The sequence below is a fragment of the Pan paniscus genome, chromosome 15, assembly GCF_029289425.2.
Source record: "Pan paniscus chromosome 15, NHGRI_mPanPan1-v2.0_pri, whole genome shotgun sequence".
In the NCBI taxonomy this organism is placed as follows: domain Eukaryota; kingdom Metazoa; phylum Chordata; class Mammalia; order Primates; family Hominidae; genus Pan; species Pan paniscus.
In genome coordinates this window covers 62,981,780-63,005,397 of record NC_073264.2, presented here as the reverse complement: position 1 = coordinate 63,005,397, position 23,618 = coordinate 62,981,780, and the positions used below count along the sequence as shown (strand labels likewise).

At 37.4% G+C, this 23,618-nt stretch overlaps 1 protein-coding gene and 1 pseudogene across 3 annotated transcripts in view; both read right to left on the bottom strand.

Annotated features, from left to right (window-relative positions):
- Positions 1-23,618, bottom strand: part of SYT16 (synaptotagmin 16) — a 300,681-nt gene that overhangs the window by 237,712 nt on the left and 39,351 nt on the right. The window lies entirely within an intron of this gene.
- On the bottom strand, positions 9,550-10,923 carry LOC100980743 (adenylyltransferase and sulfurtransferase MOCS3-like; annotated as a pseudogene).

The window sequence follows — 23,618 nt, the reverse complement described above, 5'->3', positions numbered from 1 at the left end:
ATCCACATACACTCAAGTCCTGCAGTAGGCCCTGTGGAACCCACTCATACAAAAAGTCGGCCCTCCAGATACGTGGCATTCGCATCCCGCAAATGCTGTTTGGTAGGAAAACATCCATGTGTGAGTGGATCCACACAGTCCAAGCCCACGTTGTTCAAGGGTCAACTGTATTTCCAGGTCACACTTTCCTCTCCTGCACTTAATAGAGTTCCACAGTAATGTCTTTGAAAGGGACTGTCCCTTGTCAATAGGAACAAAATTGTTTTGCAAAATTCTATGCAACTAGAGTTCACAGTTCATATTCACCATCCTCTATAACGCTGGTGCCATCAGCAGCTCTTACCCCCAAATTCACCTCCAAAATTGGCCATCACATTTTTCTGAGTATTTCTGAGTATTAATCTGAGTATTTTTCTGAGTATTAAATATTCTGAGTATTAATGCAATTACTGAAGGCAGAATATATTCTCCTTTACTTAAAACACTGACAACTCCTCACTAAACATATCCAACATTTCACGATACATATGAAAATTTTAAAAGGCCCACCATCCCGTTTTAATACCTCTAGAAAGAACTGCAATCAGTTATGGTTTCCTAAAAGACCACAGGGTAGAGGAAGACATCATCCTACTTTTGGCTATCATAACATGTAGTTCTGTTTTTTATATGATGACGGATAGCTTAGATTACTGGTCAGAATAGGAAATGGTTCATTAATTAGGGACATTTTAGCACTCCTGTGAATATTCACCCTTGGGGTATTACACATGGATTCTCTTCCCACTTTGCTCACTTTGTACCTCCCCTACTCACGTGAGAAAATGATTTTTTAAAAATGCATCAAAGTTAGGCTATGAATAAATGTTATTCACAAAAGAGATTCATTTTCAGGTGAATATTCTGAACAACATCAAGCTCTGTGGCCAATGGGCATAGGCAGTAAGTACGAAGGAAGGGGCCAGTGGCAGCCAGGGCTCTGGTGGAAAGACAGTAGGAGAAAAAGGAAAGACGGTTTGTTAAGGAGAAGCGAGGCAAACCCAGCATGACAGAAAGAGGCCTGAGATGAACCAGGAAAAAATGCCTATCCATCCTCTCACCCCATTTCATTCCTGATTGGCTGTGACATGGTGGTTTCTCTTCAGATAATGGGAAAAGCCTATAACTCTTTCGGGGAAAGAATTTATGCTTTTTCAACCAAGGACTCTCCAAGCTTGCAATAGCAAACATTAGGGACTATTTGAGATCATATACTTAAATTTCACAGGTTTTTATAACTCATGGGTCCTCTTTTCCCAGGAAGGATCTATCTATAATCAATATTTTAGTTGGCCCATTCTCAGTAAAACATTGAACCCTCTTTAACAAATGATTGCCTTTCATGAAAAAACCAAACAGATAAGGCTAATGAAATTGCTTTTGGATACATCCTATCTATGAATACAATGTTTTAATATGAGTCTCATCTGTATTCTACTCAAAATCAAATTATTGTCACTGTAACTGTTTACCAGAAAAGATTAATGAATTATTTTTACCAATGTGTAAATAATTTATGCAAAACTAAACATAGTCAATAGAGATTGAATTAGGCATCCAAACAGACAAGAGCTAACTCCCTGCCCTGAAAGAGAATAAAACAAGAGAAGCCATGAGCTGTGATGAGGGCAGCTGAACCAACGTCTGTATTCCCCAAAGCACAAAACAGAGTAGAAAGAATTCTATATGGGATGTGCCCTGGGTTTTAGCAGCCCAACACCTTTCTACTCAGTTCCTCTTCTCAGTTACCACAGAAAATAATGAGCAAGAAATTGTCTTCTCTTGAGAAGAAACAGGAAGGGGCAGGAAAAGCACAATGAAGAGTTGAAGCTGCTGAGATCCAGTTAAATTCATGTGAGCTAATGCAGGAAGATCTCAAAGATGTTTCAAATCAAGACTTATCTTCAAATTGGCTGATTAAGAACTTTTAAATTTAGATAAGACAGCCCCAGGTATGATGGTATATTAAGGGCGAAAATTATAAATAAACCAGATATCCAAAAATAAGGGAAGACCTAGCATAAAAAAAAGATAAATATTTAAGAGGATTGATATCCCAATTACCCTGACTTGATCTTTACACATTATATGAAAGTATCAAAACATTATATATGTACTCTAAAAATAGGTACTTCTATTATATATCAATTAAAAATATGTATTTACAAAGAAATAAACAAAAATAAGGGAAGAGTTTATGAGTATGCATTGGGCCATTCATTATGCATCAATCAATGCTATAAGACAATATAGCAAATGTTTATAATTGTTTTATAAACATTATAATCAAGGTATAAATCAAGGTATGAAGCTGCATACATAGTGTAATTGAAACTATTGATAACTACTATTTATTGAATACTTCATATTTTATTTTCAATCCCTGCTACAATATTGCAAGGAAGGTACAATTACCCACACATTTTACTGGTAAGAAAATGAGTCTTAAAGAAGATAATATTCCCAAAATAAAAAAGAATTAAAAATTGAACAGTGATAATAAATTGTAGGGTCAAGCAACTCCAGAGTCTCATTTTACCAACAATATTGCCTAAAAACTTCATAGACGACAAAAACTACTGAAAGAAAATGTGCTATGACAACACTTTATAGAATGGCATTTTATATCATTTAATATATTGTCTATAATGCAGTATTGTTTTTATAATTATTGTAATTTCATGTGGAAAAGTTAGTTAAGGAATCCAGCTCTGATCATAATATAGTAATAGGGATTAAATTTATCTTTCTGCCTTAAACAACCACAACACTGGACAAAATATATAAAATAATGGTTTTTAAAGATGTAGGAAAGCAGGCAACACTAAATGGTGATCCCTGAGAGAAAGAACAAATGAATGAAGTGAACCCTGTGGGTGCTCCAGCTCACTGCCTGGAGAGCAGGTCACGGGACAGGGAAGGGGAGCCCAAACAGACCCAGAACAGAGTCTTGCTGAGTTGAATAGAAGCAGGGTGGAGTTTGGGGAAGCCACAGTGACTAGAATTTGTGGGGTAAAGCACTGCAGAAGAGACATTCACAGACAGGATTTCCTTTGAGTCTTTGAGTACAGATCAGCACACGTGTGTTAAGAAACTAACAAGACCAGGAAAAGAACCACCAGAAAGGTACAATCAAAAAATCCCTAGAGCTCATAAAAAGCTGGGAATAATTTATGTTGTCACTAGCCAGTGGGCAAAAAATACTAATATATGGAGTATAAAGTGGAATACTTAAAGGTTGATTGCCTCATTAGTAGGGCCAAATTAGCAGTAGATTATGGGATGATTTATACCCATCTAAAAAGGTTTAAATGCAAGTTTCAACAAAACTAGATGAAGTCAAGCTGGCTTAACTGCCTTCCAGAACATAGCCAAAAATACTTAAAGAAATAAAATGAACCACCATCCAACAATATAAAATTCACAATATCTAACATCCAACCAAAAATTACCAGGCAGGCAAAAAAGAAAAATGGGGAGTGGGAGTGGGAGGGATTCAATAACTAGAAACAGACCCAGTAATGACAGAGATTATAGAATTATTAGGCAAGGTAGTTAAAACGGCTATTATAAATGTACTCCACAAAGGCATATTGAGAACAGAAATGGAAGATAAAAAGAGACATAACAAATTTATGGAGATGAATAATACAATAACTGAGATGAAAAATACACTGATGAGATTAACAGAAGATTAGTTATTGTAGAAGATTTAGGGACATGAAGACATTGCAATAAAACCTAGACAAAATAAAACACACAGAGTAAAAAGACTTTTAAGAAAAGAAATTCAAAAGAAGATAACCTCATGTGGCCTACCATACATATAACTGGAGTCTCAGAGAAAAGAAGTGTAGCAAAAATATTTGAAGAAACAATTGGCCAAAAAATTTTACCAATATGAAGAAAATTATAAACCTACATATCCAAGGAGTTTGGTAAACCCCAAGCAGAAACAATAAGAACACCAAACTAAAGTACATCATCATCAGGTATCTAAAAAAACAGTGACAAAAACTGAAAAGCAGGCAAGAAAAAAAAAAGATATCACATTACATACAAAGGAACAGCAATGAGAATGACAATATATTTCTCATCAGAAACAATGCAAGTCAGAAGACAGTGGAACAATGTATTTAAAGCAATGAACAAAATGGCTGGCAAACTAGAATTCTATATCTAGCAAAAATATCCTTCAAAAATGAAAGTAAATACTTTTTCAGACATGCAAAATCTAAAAGAATGTATCATGAGCATCACTGCACATAGTAAAGGAAGTCCTTCAGTAAAAGGCAAATAATACCAGATGGAAATTTGTATCTACACAAAGGGATGAAGAGCATCAGAAATGGTAAAAGAGTGAGTAGATATAAATTTTTTCTTATTTTTAATATACTTAGAAGATAACTTCTAAAGCAAAGATAATAACATATTGTTGCATGTCTTGGTCAATTTGGGCTTCTATAACAAATTAGCAGATTGGGTGGTTTCAACAACAAATATTTATTTCTCACAGTTCTGTGGGGAGGGAAGTCCAAGTTCAAGGCACTGGAAGATGTAGTGTCTGGTTAGAGCCTGCTCCCAGGTTTGCAGATAGCCATCTTCTCTTCATAACCTCACATGGCAGAGAACAAAAAAAGAGAAAGAAAACTCTCTCATGTCTCTTATTATAAGGACCCTAATCCCATTCATGAGGGATCCATTCTCTTGACCTAACTATCTCCCAAAGCTTTCACCTACAAATGCCATCACATTGGGCATTAGGCTTCAATAGGTGAGTTGTGGAGGGATACAAACATTCAGTCCATAGCAGTTGGGTGTATAACATATGTGGCAGTAAAATGTATGACAACAACACAAAGACCAAGAGAACTAGAACTATACAATTTTAAGTTTCTTAAAATATGTGGAAATCACTGTAATATTATTTGAAAGTAGATGTTAATAAATTTAAAAGTTATACTGTAAACTCTAGAGCAACCATTAAACAACAAAAAAGATAGAGCTAATAAGCCAAAAAAAACCTAAAATATAATATTAATAAATTTTCATTTAATCCAAAAGAAGGTAGAAACAAAGCAAAAAGAATAAAGACAGGTAAGACAAATAGAAAACAAATAATAAAATGGTAGGTTTAAATCCAACCTTAAATGGAAATGTCTAAACTCACCAACTAAAAAACAGACTATAAAATTGGATAAAAGGACAATACTCAACTATGTATGCTATCTACAAGAAATACACTTTAAGTAAAAAGACAGAATTATTACAAGTAAAAAAGATAGAAAAAAGATAAACCACACTAAAACTAACCAAAATAAAGCTGAGTGGCTATACTAAGGTTAAATTTCACAATAAAATATTACCAAAGAAAAGGATCATTTCATAATGATAAAGGGATCAAGTCATCAGGAGTACATAGAAATCTTGAATGTTTATTCAGATAATAAAAAACTTCAAAATGCATGAAGCAAATGCTAATGGAATTAGAAGGATAAATGTACAGACTAATTCATAAGCATTGTTGGATATTTTAATACCAGAACCTCAATAATTGATAGAAAAGGTAGACAGAAATTCAGTAAGGATATAAAACACTAGAAAAACACTATCAATAAAATTAATCAGCATTTATAGAACAACCAACAAAAACAAAATATTCTTATAAAGTGAACATGGGACATTTACCCAGACCATAATCTGGGCAACAAAACAAGTCTTAACACACTTAAAAGGAATCATCTCATACAAATGTTATTGAAAGAGAGTTAAATAAGAAATCAATAATAAAAAGGTTTCTAGACAGTTCCCCCAAATATTTGGAAACTAAAGAACATACTTATAAATATCCCATGATTAAAAGAAGTCAAAAGGGAAATTTAAAAAATTTTTGAAATGAATAAAAATGAAGACAAAATATACCAAAATGTATGCAATGCAGCAAAAGTAGTGCTTATATTATAAAAATACAAATATTTAAAATCAATGCTTCCATTTTAAGAAATCTGACAAATAAGAGCAAAATATAACAAAGTAAGCAGATGAAAGGAAATAATAAGCAGATGAAAGCAAAAATCAATGAAATAAAATTTTTTTAAATAACAAAAAAAATCTAAACCAAATGTTATTTCTTTGGAAAAAACAATAAAATTGATAAACCTCTAATCACACTGATTAAGATTAAAAAAAGAGACAAGACACCATTCTCAGAAAAGAGAGAAAGAACATCTCCTTAAATCCTATAGACATTAAAAGGCTAATGCGAATATTATGAACAACATTATGCCAATAAACTTGAAAACATTAATGAAATGGACAAGTTTCTTGAAACACACATACTACACCAAGGTCTACTCAAAAAGAAACAAAACACAAAAATAGCCTAATATCTATTAAAGAAATTGAATGTATAGCTTAAAAAAAAAAAGAGCCTCCAGGACTAGAAAACTTCACTAGGAAATTCTAGTAAACATTTTAAAACAAAATAATATCAGCTTTTCACAAACACTTCAAAAAAATGGAAGATTAGGAAATACCTCCCAATTCATTCTATGAGGCCAAAATTATCTTGATATCAAAGCTAAGGAAAAACTATAAGGAAAAGTCGTTTTAATTTTTATTTTTAATTATGTGTACATTATAGTTTTACATATTTATGGGGTTCATGTGATGTTTTGATACAGGCATACAATTTTTAATTATCAAATCAGCCTTTATCATTTCTTTGTGTTAGTAACATTCCAATTCCACTCTGTTGGTTATTTTAAAATATACAATAAATTATGTTAACTACTATCACCCTATTGTCCTACTCAATACTAGATGTTATTCATTCTAACTGTATTTTTGTACCCATTAACTATCTCCACTTTATGGCCCCCTCACCACTACCCTTCCCAGACTCTGGCAACTATTATTCTACTCTCTACTTTAGGGAAAGAAAATTTAGACCAATATTTTTCATGAACAAGAATAGAGACACACAAAACTCTTAAAATGTTATCCAAAGAAACCCAACCTAAAAGAGGTAATACGTAAGAACAAGTGGAGTTTATCCCAATAATACAAGACTGATTCAACATTCAAAACTCAATGTAATTCAACATATTAACAGACTAGTTAAAGAAAACCATATGATCTTCTCTACAGATGCAGAAAAAGCACTTGGCAAAATTCAACATCTATTTTTGATCAAAACTTTCAGCAAACTAGGAATAGAAGGAAACTGCCTCAACTTCATAAAGAGCATCTTTGAAAAATCTACAAGCAACAGCAGACTTAATGGTAAAAGACTAAATGCTTTCCCCCAAGACTGGGAGCAAGGTCATCCTATTCAACGGTACAAACTTGTTAAATCACTTCCTAAGTCTGTCATATTTCTTATGCTGATGTAAATAGTATTGTTTTTTATTGTAAATAGTAATGTATTTTCATTGTAAATAATATTGTTTTAAGTTAATTGCTAGTATATAGAAAAACAATTTTTGTATATTTTCCCTTGCATCTTGTTAGACTCATTTATTAATTCTAGTAGCTTTTATGTAGATTCCAATTCATAGTTCAGACCGTATGGGTCTTCTAGTCGTTGGGTATAGGGGAAATTCACTGAAGACAAACTAGCAAAATTCTCACAAACCGCATGAGAAAATGAGTCACTGTGAGGTTAAATCAGCAAATAAAGGGTTTTACTTCCTCCTTTTCAACCTATATGCCATTTATTTCTTTTTCTCAACAAATTTTAACGTACAAACAAGAAAATCCAGGAAGAATTTATTCACAGAAAATGATGAGTTAATTCTAAAATTTACATGGAAATAAAATGACCTAGATTACCCAAAACAGGATTGAAAAAATGAAAAAGAAAAAGATTTACACTACCTGATTTCAACACTTATTATATATAAAGCTACAGTAATCAAAGCAGTATGATATTAGCATAAAGATAGACATATAGAACAATGAAAGAGAAGAGAGACTCCAGAAATAATCTCAAACATATATAAATACTTTTCAGGAAAAATGCCTAGATAATGCAACCGGGAAAGGATAATCTCAACAAGTGCTGTTAAAATAATTACATGTGCATATGAAAAAAAAATGAACCTAGACCCTTAGCTCACAACATAAGCAAAAATATAAAATGCATCACAGATCTAAATGTAACATCTAAAACTATAAAACTTCTAGGAAAAAACATTGGAGAAAATTCTTTTGACTTTGGATTAGGGAAAGATTTCTTCTGTAGAACACAGAAGGCACTAAATATAAAAGAAAAAATAATTGGATTTTATCAAAATTTAAAATTTTTACTCTTTAAAGCATGCTGTTAGAAAAACTAAAAGGCAAGCCACAGACTACAGGAGAATATTTGCAAAATATATATCTGGCAAAGAACTTGTATGCACACTAAAGAACCCTCATAATGCAATAATAAGACAAACATAATTTTTAAATGAACAAAAGATTTGAACACATATATTACCAAAGAAGAGGTATAGATGGCAAATAAGCATATGAGAAGATGGTCAACATCATTAGTCATTGGAAAAATGCAAATTAAAACCAACATGAGATACCTTCTTATAACCATGAGAATGACAAAAATAAAAATAAATTGACGATATCAAGTATAATAGAAGATGTAAAGCAACTGGAAATGTCATACATTGCTAGGGAGAATACAAAATGGTACAGCCACTATGGAAAACATTTTGGCAATTATTTTTTCCTTTCTCCCCCACCCTCCTCTTCCTTTTTTGGCAATTTTCTGTAGAGCTAAATGTGTACCCATCTACCATGTAACCCAGCCCCAGCAAGTCAACTCCTAGGTATTTACCCAAGAAAAATTAAAGCATGTATCCACACAAATACTTATACACGAGTATTCATAATAGTTTTTTTTTTTTTCAGACTACAAAGGTGGTTTCCTTTATTTTGGTAAACTTTAAAGATCTCATTTTGATACTAATTCAAAATGCCAAATAGAATGACCCACTTTCTGAATAATTAAAACAATTTACATTTTAAACATATATTTCTGTAGGATGTATTCTATCATCTGAAGTATTAATAAGATCCAATAATTTCTTAAGTAAACAGTAAACTGATCCTAAGTATATAATCTGTGATCAATTTCATAAGACTACGTTTACTGCACCTTAATTCCAGATATAAAATGATTTAGAAAGCATTTTGACTGGGGGAGGTGGAAAATAAGGACAGGTAAATGATCTGCAGCTTAAATACAAAATCCTGTCACATTACATCTCACATGTTCAAGACACCCTCCATGTGCTGAAAAAAAATGATGATTCCCAGAAACAGTATAATCCATTAATAAGTCACCCAATATATAACAATTTTTAAAACTCTTTATAAAAAAGGAGTCCATGTATTCACAGATACTGTAGAATCTCCAGCTCCTATGTATATTACTGAAAAATGCAAATAAATATATCTTTGCGGTATTACGGCAATCCACATCTTTCCCATCAGACTATACCAGTCACCTTAGTACTGTGGAAATGTTCCACCGTTTTGGGCAGCCCAGGCCATGAGGTCCCCCACAATATTCCAAACTGTTAAATAATCTAACTCTTGAGCTGCTGATGAGGCCTGGAGGATCTTCACGGCTTTCTGTGATTCATTTCCCAGTTTGTAAATCACATAAATGAGGAGAGCAGCCCCTTCTTGTGTGCCCTGCTTCCCTTCCCGGACTGCTTCTCCTAAGAGCTTCAGGCTCTCCGCATCCCTGCGTTCCAAATATTTCAGAGGGATGTGTAGGGCATGAGGCAAAAGACAGATGCTCACCTCCATCTTAGGCCTGATGTCCAGCAACAGATGGGGTGCCCCAGAACCCAGAAGTCACTTATAGTCAGTGACAGAAACACGATCCTCTGGGCTCAGTAACTGCAGGGAGCGGCACTTATCGGTGGCTGAGGAGCCACAGAAGGCTTCACAGTCCAGCAGATGAGTCACAGTGGGCCATTGCCCGCAAGCTGCACAGTCGAGCCTGCAGCTCCGCAGCCGAATACAGCGGAAATGCCCTCTCAGGGCATCAAAGAGCAACAGGCTGCCACTGTAAGAGGGGCCCAGACTCGCAGCAATTTTCAGCATTTTCAAGGCCTGCAGGCAGCCCAGGACCCCGGTTAAGACACGGAGCATCCCGCCGTCCGTGCAGTTGGTCACTGTCTCCGCTGGGAGTGGCTGGGAGAATATGCAGCGATAGCAAGGCCCACCGTCATAATGGTAGACTGTGATTTAGCCCTCCAGGCGCAAGGCACTGGCAGACACTAGGGCCCAACCGGCCAGCCACATGCGTCATTAACCAGGTAGCGAGTGGACACGTTGTCCGAGCAGTCGCCACCACATCATATCGGCGGAGCGGGTCTAGGGTAGTGACCGGCATAAAAGGGCCTGAGTGTACCGCACTCATTCCACCGCCAAATTGAGGCCGCGCAGCGAGGCGGCGGCCGAAGCGGCCTTGGCCTGTCCAGCCAGTGCCTCGCCATGCAGCACTTGGTGGGCCAGGTTGCTCATCTCTACCACGTCATAATCCACAAGGCCAAGGCGGCCCACGCCGGCCGCCGCCAAGTACTGCGCCAGTGGACAGCGGAGCCCACCGCAGCCCACGACTAGCACGTGTCTGTGCACGCCCAGCTCGGGCAGCACTAACTGCCGGCTATAGCGCACAATCTCATCTTGGAACAGAGTGGCCTTCCGCGGCCGCTGCAACACCGAAACCAGTCGTTCTGGCTGCGGTTCCTGCTCCGCCAAAAGGGCCGCTGCCAGCTTCTGCTTCAGGGAATTCAATTCCTCCTCACGTTGGACAACGTCAGCCTGTAAGGAGGGTACCTCCTCCTGGGTCGTAATAGTTTTATTCATAATAGTCGAAAATTTGAAACAACCCCAAGTCTACCAATTGGTGAATGGATAAACAAATTGTGGTCTATTCATGCAAAAGTATATTCCTCCACATATAACAGAACAAATTACCAGAATAGTCCATGCAGTATTGAAGAAGAACAAAGTTGGAGGACTGATACTACCCAACTTCAAGACGTGCTATAAAACTACAGACAATGTAGCATTGGTGAAAGAAGAAATTGATCAATAGAATAAAACAGAGGGCCAAGAATTAGACCCACATACATACAGTCAACTGATTTTTGACAAAGGAGCAAAGGCAACACAATGGAGCAAAGATAATCTTTTCAGCAACTGGTGCTGGAACAACTGGGCATTGATATGCAAAAAAAAAATGAATCTAGACAGACATTTCACCCTTCACAAAAATTAACTCAAAATGGATCACAGCCTTAAATGTAAAACACTAAACTACAAAACCCCTAGAAGATAACATAGGAGAAAATCTAGATGATCTGGATTTGGTGATGATTTTTTAGATGCGGCACCAAAGGCACAATCCACAAAAGAAAGAATTGGATTTTTTAGATGCGGCACCAAAGGCACAATCCACAAAAGAAAGAATTGATAAGTTGGACTTTATTAAAATTAAATATTTCTGCTCTGTGAAAGAGAAAGTCAAGTGAATGAGAACATATGCCACAGACTGGAATAAAATATTTGCAAAACACTATCTGATAAAGAACTGTTATCCAAAATATACAAAGAACTCTTAAAATTCAACAGTAAGAACACAAACAACCTGATTGAAAAATGGGCCAAAGAGCTTTACAAACACCTCACCAAAGAAGATGCGCAGATGGCAAATAAACATGTAAAAAGATGTTCAAGATTATATGTTGTCAGGGAAAGGTAAATTAAAACAATGAGATACCATGTATAAGAACAGCCAAAATCCAGAACACTGGCAACACCAAATGCTGGAGAGGTTGTGGAACAATAGGAACTCTCATTCATTGCTGGTGGGAATGCAAAATGGTACAACCACTTTGGAAGACAGTTTGGAAGTTTCTTACCAAACTAAACACACTTTTACCATATGATCCAGCAGTCATTCTCCTTAGTATTTACCCAAAGGACGTGAAAATATATGTCCACACAAAAAACTGCACATGAATGTTTATAGCAGCTTTATTCATAATTGCCAAAACTTGGAAGCAACCAAGATGTCCCTCAATAGGTAAATGGATAGACAAACTGTGGTGAATCTAGACAACAGAACATTATTCGGTGCTAAAAAGAAATAAGCTATCAACCCATGACAAGCCATGGAGGAAATTTAAATGCATATTACAAAGTGAAAGAAGTCAATCTGAAAAGGTTATATCCTGTATGATTCCAACCATATGTATGACATTATGGAAAAGACAAAAACTGTGGAGACAGTAAAAATATCAGTAATTGCCAGGGGTTAGAAAGGGTAGAAGGATGAATGGACAGAGCACAGAAGATGTTTAGGGCAGTGAAACTACTCTGTATGATACTATAATGATGAATGCATGTCACTATACATTTGTCCAAACTCAGAGAATGTACAGCACCAAGAGTGAACCTTAATGTGAACTCTGGACTCTGGATGATGATGACATGCCAGGGTAGGTTCCTCAGTGTTAACAAATGTATCAGTCTAGTGGGAGATGCTGATAGTGAAGAAGGCTGTGCATGTGTAGGGGCAGGGCATAGGTGGGAAATCCCTGCACCTCTCCTTCAATTTTAGTGTGAACCTAAAACTACTCTAAAATATGTCTACTTTTTAAAAGGGAATAAACATTGATGCACACAAGAACAATGATGAATCTCCAAAGCATTATGTTAAGTGAAAGAAGCCAGACACAAAAGATGACATATGATATGATCCCATCTATATAAAATTTTAGAGAAGACAAAACTATCATGATGGAAAGCAGATCACTGGTTTCCAGGGTCTGGGAGGTGGGAGAGGAGACTGACTGCAATGGGGGACAAGGGAAATTTTTGGCATGAGAGAAATGTTCTACAAGATGAATGTGGTGGTAGTTTCAAAACTATACATTTGTCAAAAGTTATAGGATGGTACACTTAAAACTGGTGAATTTTTGCATGCAAATTATACTTTCATAAAGCTATAAGAATATAATAAAGCACACATAGCTCACTTTATTGCGCTTCATTTTATTGTGATTTGCAGATATTGTGTATGTTTTTTTTTACAAATTGAAAGTTTGTAGCAACCCTACATCAAGCAAGTCTGTCAGCACTATTTTTCCAAAGTATGTGCTCACTTTGTGACTCTGTGCCAGTATTTTTTTTAGCAATAAAGTATATTTAATTAAGGTAGGTATTTTTTTGGATATGATGCTATTGTATACTTAATAAACTATAGCATGGTGTAAACGTAACTTTTATATGCACTAGGAAACCAAAACATTTGTGTGACTCACTTTATTGAGATACTTGCTTTATTGCAATAGGCTGGAACTGAATCCCCAGTATCTCTAAAATATGCCTATGTAAGAATTCTATCAAACAGGCTGGGCATGGTGGCCCATACCTGTAATCCCAGCACGTTGGGAGGCCAATGTGGGCAGATTGCTTGAGCCCAGGAATTCGAGACCAGCCTGGGCAACATGCCAAAACCCCGTTTCTACAAAAAATATAAAAATAAGCCAGGCATGATGGCACATGCCTGTGGTCCCAGCTACATGGGGGGCTGAAGCAAGAGCCTGAGCCCAAGAGATCAAGGCTGTAGTGAGTCATGTTTGCACTGCACTCCAGCCTGGGCAACAGAGGGAGACCCTGTCTCGAAAACAAAAAGGAGATTATCCGAAAGAAAGTAAAAGGCATCTGTGATTCAACCATCCAGATACTACCACAGTTAAGACTTCTGTGCATTAAAATGTTTATATTTTTACCAAAAAAAATTAGTAAATTTTGCCACTTAATTTTGCAAATTGGTAAGCTTTTTTCACTTAAGATATCCTGAACATTTCTGTGCCCATAAAGAAACAGAATGACAACATGAGCTCTAATGGCTACAAAATAGTCCACTGGATATATACAAAATAATTAATTCAGATTCCCTCCCAGTTGGTGAGCAGTATTGTGATGAATCTCATTATCAGGAATCCCACTCTCTGATCACCACCTTCCATACTTCTAGTTCACTCCTTGCTGGTCCTACATTCCAACTCCAGCCAACTTGATTCTTCCTGGTCCTAGATTCCATCCATCCTACCACTTTCGTCACTGCCTCTCACCCTCCTCCGATTGCTTTCTTCTTCCCCCAGCTTAAAATGCCATGGTCAGTCTCCGTACACCTCACTTGAATACTTCCTAAACACTTGCATCTTCCCACTGCATTAGGCCCACTTAGCAAAACCACACCCTGGTAAAATCCAACACTGCCTGTATCAACATAGCTAAACAAGGCTGGAGAAAAACACTCTTGAATCGAATGGCCTCACATGAAATTCATGGCCACAAGCCTCAGGTGGATCCTCAATGTAGTGCAGCAATCTTTCTACTTTTCCCTACTCCATTTTCTCCCATTCTCTTGGCCCAGTGCCTCTTAAACTATCTGCTGTGAGGACTAGATGTTTTTATTTCCAATCCATTATAGACCAATACTTTTTAAAAATACAATAAAAATGTTATAGCAATGTCAAGTGCTATAACAGTTTCTAAAAGCTTACTCTCACTTTCTGTACTCATCTCCTGGCAAGTCAGTAACCAAGGGCTCCCCAACTGGCCACTTTGTGCACTGCAGTCCTAGATGACAAATCTCAAACTGCCAGCACCTCCCCAACCTTATTCACTCTGAGTTGATCATCTTGCTTCCTCTTTCACTAAAAAGGAATGAAAGACAATCAGTTCTTACTGATATGCAAATGATGTTTACAAAGGTTATTACTACTCCTATAATTGCTTCTGTGCTGCTTTGCAAAAAATGAAAACTAAAAATAAATCACACCCAAACAAATACAGGCTAGAATGGTTTGTTGTCGTTGTTGTTTGGAAAGAAGCAGTTCTTTCAAAGTAGCTTTGTTACTTGTACCAAACTGTATACATAAAACCTTTGTGCAACCTAGAGTGACTTTTTCCAAAGATTGTTACCTATTTCAAGGTGGAACCATTAAAACGTACTGAACCACAGTGGAAAAGACGACTATTGAGCCTAATTGAGGAGAAGGGTACTGTATATTTCTGTGGCAACTGTATGTGGGTACATGGACAAGGTCTGTCATCTATTTAGGGGCTTGTTTTATATGTCCCCGAGCTTATCCTCATCTTTTTGTTTTCTTTTGAATGTACTTTTCCAAACAAAGAATTATAAAATTATTTCAACCTTAGAACCTTAAGATGCCTTCAAATGGATTTATGTTAGTCCTTAGGGAGTCAATGTGTTGCTGCTTTTTATAATATAGTTTGGTTGGAGCCCCAAGTGTGCCAATGTCCTCCCCACACTTCCCAGATGCCTTCATCTTCCTGTGGGCACTTGAGCTAGGAATCTCAGGTGACTTAATTTGGTTTTCCAGTGCTGAGGAGGCTACATTGTCTGGGGTATATATCCAGGGGTTCACCATTTGGCATTGGAAAATTTAGGACACAGACACAAGGAGTTTGTGTCTGTGTCCTAAACTTTTAGGAGCAAAGGTTTAATAGGCAGAAGAAGAGAAACAGCTCTCTCTGTTGAGAGAGAGAGGGGTTTTCCGAGCGGAAAAGATGGGCTGGCTGTGGATGTGCCGGATTTTATGGTAAAGCTTGAGGAGGTGGTGTCTGATTTAGGTAGGTAGGGCTCACAGATTGGTTTAATCAAATGTGAAGTTTACATAGCACGCCCAAATCCGGTCACCCCACCCTAATCTTATTATGCTAATGAACTCTCCATGTCTGGCCGCCATCTTGTCGCTCTTTACTGTACACATGGCTGGAACCTAAAGGAAAATGGAGCCAACATGTCTAGTCCCTAGTTCCCGCCAGCATTCACTAGTGCAAGCTCCCAGGTTGGCTGTCTATGTCTGCAGCTCGACTTTACAGGCTGCTCTTTGTTAGAAAATGATTTGGGGCTGGCCGGGCGCGGTGGCTCACGCCTGTAATCCCAACACTTTGGGAGGCCGAGGCGGGCGAATCATGAGGTCAGGAGATCGAGACCATCCTGGCTAACACGGTGAAACCCCGTCTCTACTAAAATACAAAAAAAAAAAAAAATTAGCCGGGCATGGTGGCAGGCGCCTGTAGTCCCAGCTACTCGGGAGGCTGAGGCAGGAGAATGGCCTGAACCCAGGAGGCGGAGCTTGCAGTGAGCCGAGATCGCACAGCTGCACTCCAGCCTGGGCAACAGAGTGAGACTCCGTCTCAAAAAAAAAAAAAGAAAGAAAAGAAAAGAAAAGAAAAAAGAAAATGATTTGGGGCTGCTTTTCATTAAAAAGCCTTACCAAGGACTCCCATAGCCTTACTATCTGCCTAAGTGATTTCTTCTTAATCCCTGTATCAGTGCCTACTCTATTGAAAAACTAGTTTTTCATTCTTGAGAAGAAACTTATGGAAGGACACGTTTCCTATCACAAGTTCACGTACTAATTTTTTTGTTTAATTTCCTTGGTGCGACTTATGCCAAGTAATTATGAAGACTTTTTTTCCTGGGTATTTCATGAAGGCTAGGAAGTTGGAACAGGCAAATCCTGGGTGTGAAAGCTTTATTTTATCTACCTCATTTATTTTTTATTTGTTGTAGTCATAGTCTCTGCTTTCCTATTTTAAGACCACTGAAGTATTCCCAGGCCCTGTCTTAAACTTAAGAGTTGATGTATTGGTGGGAAGAACTGAATGTTCAAGATGATTTTTTTATTCCATTTTTTTATAATCTCCTTTTGTACATGTAATAACATTGAGCATATGAATTATTGTTCCTCTAATGGCTTAACGGGAAAGGAGAAAGAAAGATCCTAACTTCTGGGTGGAAAAGTCTTTCCCCTGTATGCGGAAGGCCCTGATTGAAATGTGGACCTAAGACTGTTTGTCAAATTTTGTCTCTTAGTTATTGCACCTTGACTTTAGGATTCCCCAATTTTTTTTTCTTTTTTTCTTTTTTTTTTTGCCAAGCTGTGCCTTTCCTTCTGGAATTGTAAGTGAACACAATAGTACATGCTTACACTGTGAAGTGGATACTGTTACAGAGAACACAACAGTGGCTTTCTCACTGTTGAGATGATAATGTCTTGCGAATGTATGATCTACAGAGAAACCCCTGTAGTTTTATCCACGATGCTGTCTGCTGGAAAATAAATTTTGAATGTTTTTTCCCCCTTTCAAAATGACAGACAGTCAGACAGACAATCAGAAGGGACCAAACTTTCCTTCCATATACTCTTTCTTCCCTTTTATTAGAGATGAATTGCTTGTGTTCCCATCTTAGGTCAAATCCTCCATTTATGCACTGGATTCCAACCTCTCTTCTACTCAAAGACACTGTTCCATCAATTCTTTCTCTCCTGCATCAGAGATTTTTCCCTTTCTACTGAGTTATTCCTATCAGTGTACATGCTATTATTTCTCCCATCTTAAGAAGAAAATCTCTTGCTCCCACTTCCCCTCCAGCCTCTTGACTGCACTGTCCTTTAGTACTGTCTATACGCTGTTTCCAGCCCCTCTTCCTTAACCAACTCCAACCAGGCGTACCCCACCACTGCATTACATTGCTTTCTCAAGGTCACTAGGGAAACCCACTTTGTAAACTCTGGCAGTCAACTGTCAATCTTCGAAGTAGACACTTTCTATGGTACATGTCATGTTCCCTGGGCCCACCTCTAATTTCAGGCATAGCTGCAGTTGGTTCCGTGTTCATTAACAGCATTCCTTAACAAGCACCCATGTCATCTCTCTCTGCTTTCAGCCTCAAGGTTTCGCCCACAAGAGCTTGCAAATCCCAGAAGTAGAGAAGAGTTAACACTCTCAAGAAAACCCTCAACCAAGGGGGACCAGACACATGTCCCAGCTTCCCATTGTCTGAGCAGAAAATTGTGGCTGGCACTTTACATCCTTCTTAGATGTCTCAGTGGAGCTGACCCCACAGTCTGGAGCAACCATCTCAATAACACACCCTTTATTGGCTTTCTTCTTTCACTATCTCACTTCTCTACTCTCTCATTCCTGTTCCTGGGATCATCTCCCAAATAAATACCTTGTCCACCATCTCTGCCTTAGAGAACCCAAACTAAGATGATCCTCATCTAACTTAACCACATTTGACATGGTTGATCATTCTCTTTTTTGAAGCAGATTTTTCTTGGCTTCTAGGATATTAAATATCGTGTGTTTCCTCCTACCTCACTGACTGCTCCTTCTCATCCCTGCTAGTTCTTCCTCCCTAAACTCTGGGCCCTTGGCCACATGTCTCCCATGCCTATGCTTACTCCATTGGTGATGTCAAATCATGGTGTTAAACATCTCCCAAATGCTGATGACTCCCATATTTCTATATCAAGCCCAGATCTTTCCTTTGATCTCCAGACTCAAACACCTAACTGCTTATTCAATATCTCCAATAGGATGTTTAATAGACATCTCAGACTTGGTGTTCCCAAAACGAAATTCCTGATCTCCACTCATCCCCAACCCTCACCTGCCCAAACCCGCTCCTTCCACAGTCTTCCCCTCTAAATTTATGGCACCTCCTGCCCTCCAGTTTCTCAGGGCAAAAGCTTTAGAATGATCTTCAGTATCTCTCATACTTCAGTCTATCGGCAAATCCGGTCTGTTCTATACTCAAAATAGTATGTATGTATTAAATAGTATATGTGCATATGTATAAAATATTATATTGGAGATAAGTGTGTGTATATCTCCAAAATCTGACTATTCTCACCATTTCCACTGTTCCTCCCCTGCTGCCGTCATCTGTTGTCTACATTCTACCTGATGCCACTGTCACCCATCTTTAGTCGACCGTCAAAGCAGCAGCCAGAGCAAGCCTGTTGAGATGCATGTGTTAGATAACATTATTCTGTTGTCAAAACTCTTCATAGCTTCAAATATCATTCGAAGTAAAATCCAAAGCCTTCCTGCCAGTTTCCAGGGGCCATCCCGTCACATCTGGCTGTCCATCATTTCTCTAACCTCCCTCCTCCTGCACTCCCTTCCACTCGCTCTGCTCCAGGTGGACTGACCCCCCGCCATTCCTCAACCACACCACATACACTCCTGGCTCCTCCTTTTTATATCCCTTTGCAGACATTGGAGATAACATTTGAATGGGAAGATATAAAACTCACATGTTAATTTTAAATGTTACTTGTGAGAGTCTTTTTTTCAGCTGAGTCAGTTTAGATTTATTCAAACCATTCAGGTTTATTGCAAAAGGACTGGACCCTCTTTCATGGGTCTATTGGATTCTGCTCCCTAATCATGAAGAAGTAGAAAAACTTTGCCTAGGCATTATAACTGATAAATAAATAACAACATAATTACCACTCTACTCTTATGGTAAATTTTTTTATAATAGTTTCTAGTAGTTTAATAGTCATCCTATTAAATACACATACAGATAGTCCCCAACTTAGGATGGTTCAACTCAAGATTTTTTTCAACATTACAATGGTGCAAAAGCAATATGTATTCAGTAGAAACTATACTTTGAGTACCCATAAAACCATCCTGTTTCTCACATTCAGTACAGTATTCAATATATTACATGAGATATTCAATAATTTATTATAAAATAGGTTTTGTGCTAGATAAGTTTGCCCAACTCTAGGCCAGTATAAGTGTTGTGAGCATATTAAAGGTAGTGTAGGCTAAACTATGATGTTTGGCAGGTTATGTGTATTAAAAACATTTTCGACTTAACAATTATTTTCAACTTATGATGGGTTTATCAGGACACAACCCCATCATAAGTCAAGGAGCATCTGTATACATCTGTAGTTCCATGCAAAATTATAGTCTAATTAATCCACCAATAGGTGCAAGATAAACTTGTTCCTTACCTTCCTTAGGAAATTAACTTGGACTCAGATAGCATTAAATAGATTCTGAAAATGTAAATATGCCCTAAGTCACCTTTTGACTTGAAGGACTCTGTCTTTGATTTGTAGTTAATGAATTACAAAAAGAGAAAAACTTTCTGGACACCAAGCTAACAATCAATAAATTTATCTCAGTCCTTGTAGATAAGGTACTCATATAACCTTGCTTCCCCATTTCCTATACAAGCAAGTGTGATGAGAGAAAAACCCAAGGTGCTAGATTTTCACTAATATGAGACAAGCAAAAGAAAGATCCCACAAGTCCTTTTCTATATATAGAGGCAGGGTGGGAGTGGTGGAAATATTCACTGTGCATGCCATGGGCTAAGCTAGTGGGAAAAAAAAAGAATAAGCAACAGTTTTTATAAACTTTAGGTAAGTGTGGAGAAAAACACACTGCAAAAAACTGCTGCTCCATATGAATGTATACACACATATATACACAAGATAGAATAACCACGAGTGATGCGTATGTTTCTAGGGAGGCAATCAATGTTGGGTTCCTCTCTTTCCTCACTTTGCTAAATTGGTCAAAGGAGTCCAAGGAAACCAGTTTTCTCCCTAAACAAATGCACAAGAAGGACTCCCAGATGGGCTGACTTTCTGGGTTGGCAAACCAGAGCAGTGACATTATAAACATTGAACATGTGAAAAAAGGAAAGGCACAAGCAAAAGCCAATTCACTTACTATTTCTTACTATAGTAATAGTGACAAGGGTCTCCGAGAGAGGTATAAGCATGTGTACGCGCACACGTGTGTGTGCGTGTAGTATGATTAAAACTAGGTAAAGTTAGTATAATAAAAATTAGGAAATGCCAGAAGAGATTTTAACATCATTGGAGTATATTTGAAATTTTTTCATTCAACAAATTAGCCCCTTTTGAAAAAAGTGGCAAAATTATATTATTTACAAGATAATCACTAGATATATAAATACCTTAATTCACAGTGGTGTGATCTAGAACCCAAGTTTAAAGTTGCATAATGAATACTAATGCCTTCTTTCAATCTCACAAGTATATCTCTGGAAAAAGTATATATACATGTATACATGTGTGTATGTGCATATGTGTATGTACATATACACATATTGGGGTGGGGGTGTGTGTGTATCAACCTAATATATATAGGCTAAAGTAAGTGTTCTGAGCATATTTAAAGTACGGTAGGGTAAACTATGATGTTCATAGATTACGTGTATTATGTGTACACCTTTTTGACTTACAGTATCAATATGCATGTATATAGAGACACATTTAGACATTAGATCAAAAGTTCAAATTTTATGTCCTTGATGAATAAGATGTCCATGAAAAATCCTAATAATTCCAAAGGTAATCACAGACTGAAAGACCTCCAATAATAAATTGTGCTCCCACTACTATTTCCCCGAGAAGCTCCTTCCTTAAAAACCCATCCGTTCCCTATCCCCAAGTTTTCCCATTTGCAACATGTGTCTTTGTCCATTCAGACTGCTGTAACAAAATGCCATAAGCTAGCGGCTTAAAAACAATAGCAATTTATTTCTTGCAGTTATGGAGGCTGGAAAGTTCCAAGATCAAAGTGCCAGCAGATCTGGTATCTGGTGAAGTTCTGTTTCCTGATTCATAGATGGTACCTTCTCCCTGTGTAGAAGGTACAAAGAAGATAGCAGAAGGCCTTAGCCCTATTTTATGAAGGCCTTAGCACTATTCCCATTTACGAAGGTTCTTCCCTCATGACCGTATCACCTCTTCCTAATGCCATCATCTCGAGGGTTAGGATTTCAACACATGTACTTGGGGAGACACAAACTCTCAAACCATAACAGTAGGTTTCTCATTGCAGATTAAAAACTGACCCTGAATATAGCAATAGTGAAAAGATGCCCAGCCTCTAAAGGGCCCCAGTGACTCAAGGGTCCAAAACAATTTTAATTCTTCTGACTTTAAAGCTCTGTCTGTTTGGGACAAGTAAAGAACAACAAGGCCAGGTGCAGTGGCTTATGCCTGTAATCCCAGCACTTTGGGAGGCCAAAGCGGGTGGATCATTTGAGGTCAGGAGTTCGAGACCAGCCTGGCCAACATGGTGAAACCCCGTCTCTACTAAAAATACAAAAATTAGCTGGGCATTGTGGCAGATGCCTGTAATGCCAGCTACTCAGGAGGCTGAGGCAGGAGAATCACTTGAACCTGGGAGGTGGAGGTTGCAGTAAGCCAAGATCACATCCCTGCACTCCAGTCTGGGCAACAGAGTGAGACTCCATCTCAAAAAAAAAGTCAAACTCCATGCTTTAAATCATCAATAATATAACAGGCAATAAACCTCTGTGTTTACAGTATCAATTTGACTTTTATAAATCCTAATTAACTTTCTTTCAAATGAAAAAGATATGTTGCTTTTTAAATAATCTTTCACAGCAAAGTCTCAGGATACAAAACCAATATGCAAAAATCACAAGCATTCCTATACACCAACAACAGGCAAGCAGAGAGCCAAATCATGAATGAATTGCCACTCATAATTGCCACAAAAAGAATAAAATACCTAGGAATACAGCTAACAAGGGAAGTGAAGAACCTCTTCAAGGAGAACTACAAACCACTGCTCAAAGAAATCAGAGAGGACACAAATAAATAGAGAAACATTCCATGCTCTTGGATAGGAGAATCAATATCATGAAAATGGCCATACTGCCCCAAGTAGTTTATAGATTCAATGCAATTCCTATTAAACTACCATTGATGTTCTTTACAGAATTAGAAAAAAACTATTTTAAAATTCAAATGGAACCAAAAAGAGCCTGAATAGCCAAGACAATCCTAAACAAAAAGAACAAAGCTGGAAGTATCACGCTACTCAACTTCAAACTATCCTACAAGGCTACAGTAACCAAAACAGCATGGTACTGGTACAAAAACAGACACATAGACCAATGGAACAGAATAGAGATCTCAGAAATAAGACTGCACACCTACAACCATCTGATCTTCAACAAATCTGACAAAAAAAAGCAATGGGGAAAGGATTCCCTATTTAATAAATGGTGCTGGGAAAACTGGCTATCCATACGTAGAATATTGAAATGGGAACCCTTCCTTAAACCATAGACAAAAATTAACTCGAGATAGAGTAAAGACTTAAATGTAAAACCCAAAACTATAAAAACTCTAGAAGAAAATCTAGGCAATACCATTCAGGATATAGGCATCGGCAAAGATTTCATGATGAAAATGCCAAAAGCAATTGCAACGAAAGCAAAAATTGACAAATGGGATCTAATTAAATTAAAGAGCTTCTGCACAGCAAAATAAATTATCAGAGGGAAGAGATAACCTACAGAATGGAAGAAAATTTTTGCAATCTATCCATCTGATGAAGGTCTAATATCCAGAGTCTACAAGGAACTTAAACAAATTTGCAAGAAAAAAAGCAAACAACCCCATTAAAAAGTGGGCAAAAGACATGAACAGACACTTCTCAAAAGAAGACATACATGCAACCAACAAACATGGAACAAAGCTCAACATCACTGATTATTAGAGAAGTGCAAATCAAAACCACAGTGAGACATCACCTCGTGCCAGTCAGAATGGCTGTTATTAAAAAGTCAAAAAACAGCAGGTGCTGGCAAGGTTGTGGAGGAAAAGGGATGCTTTTACACTATTGGT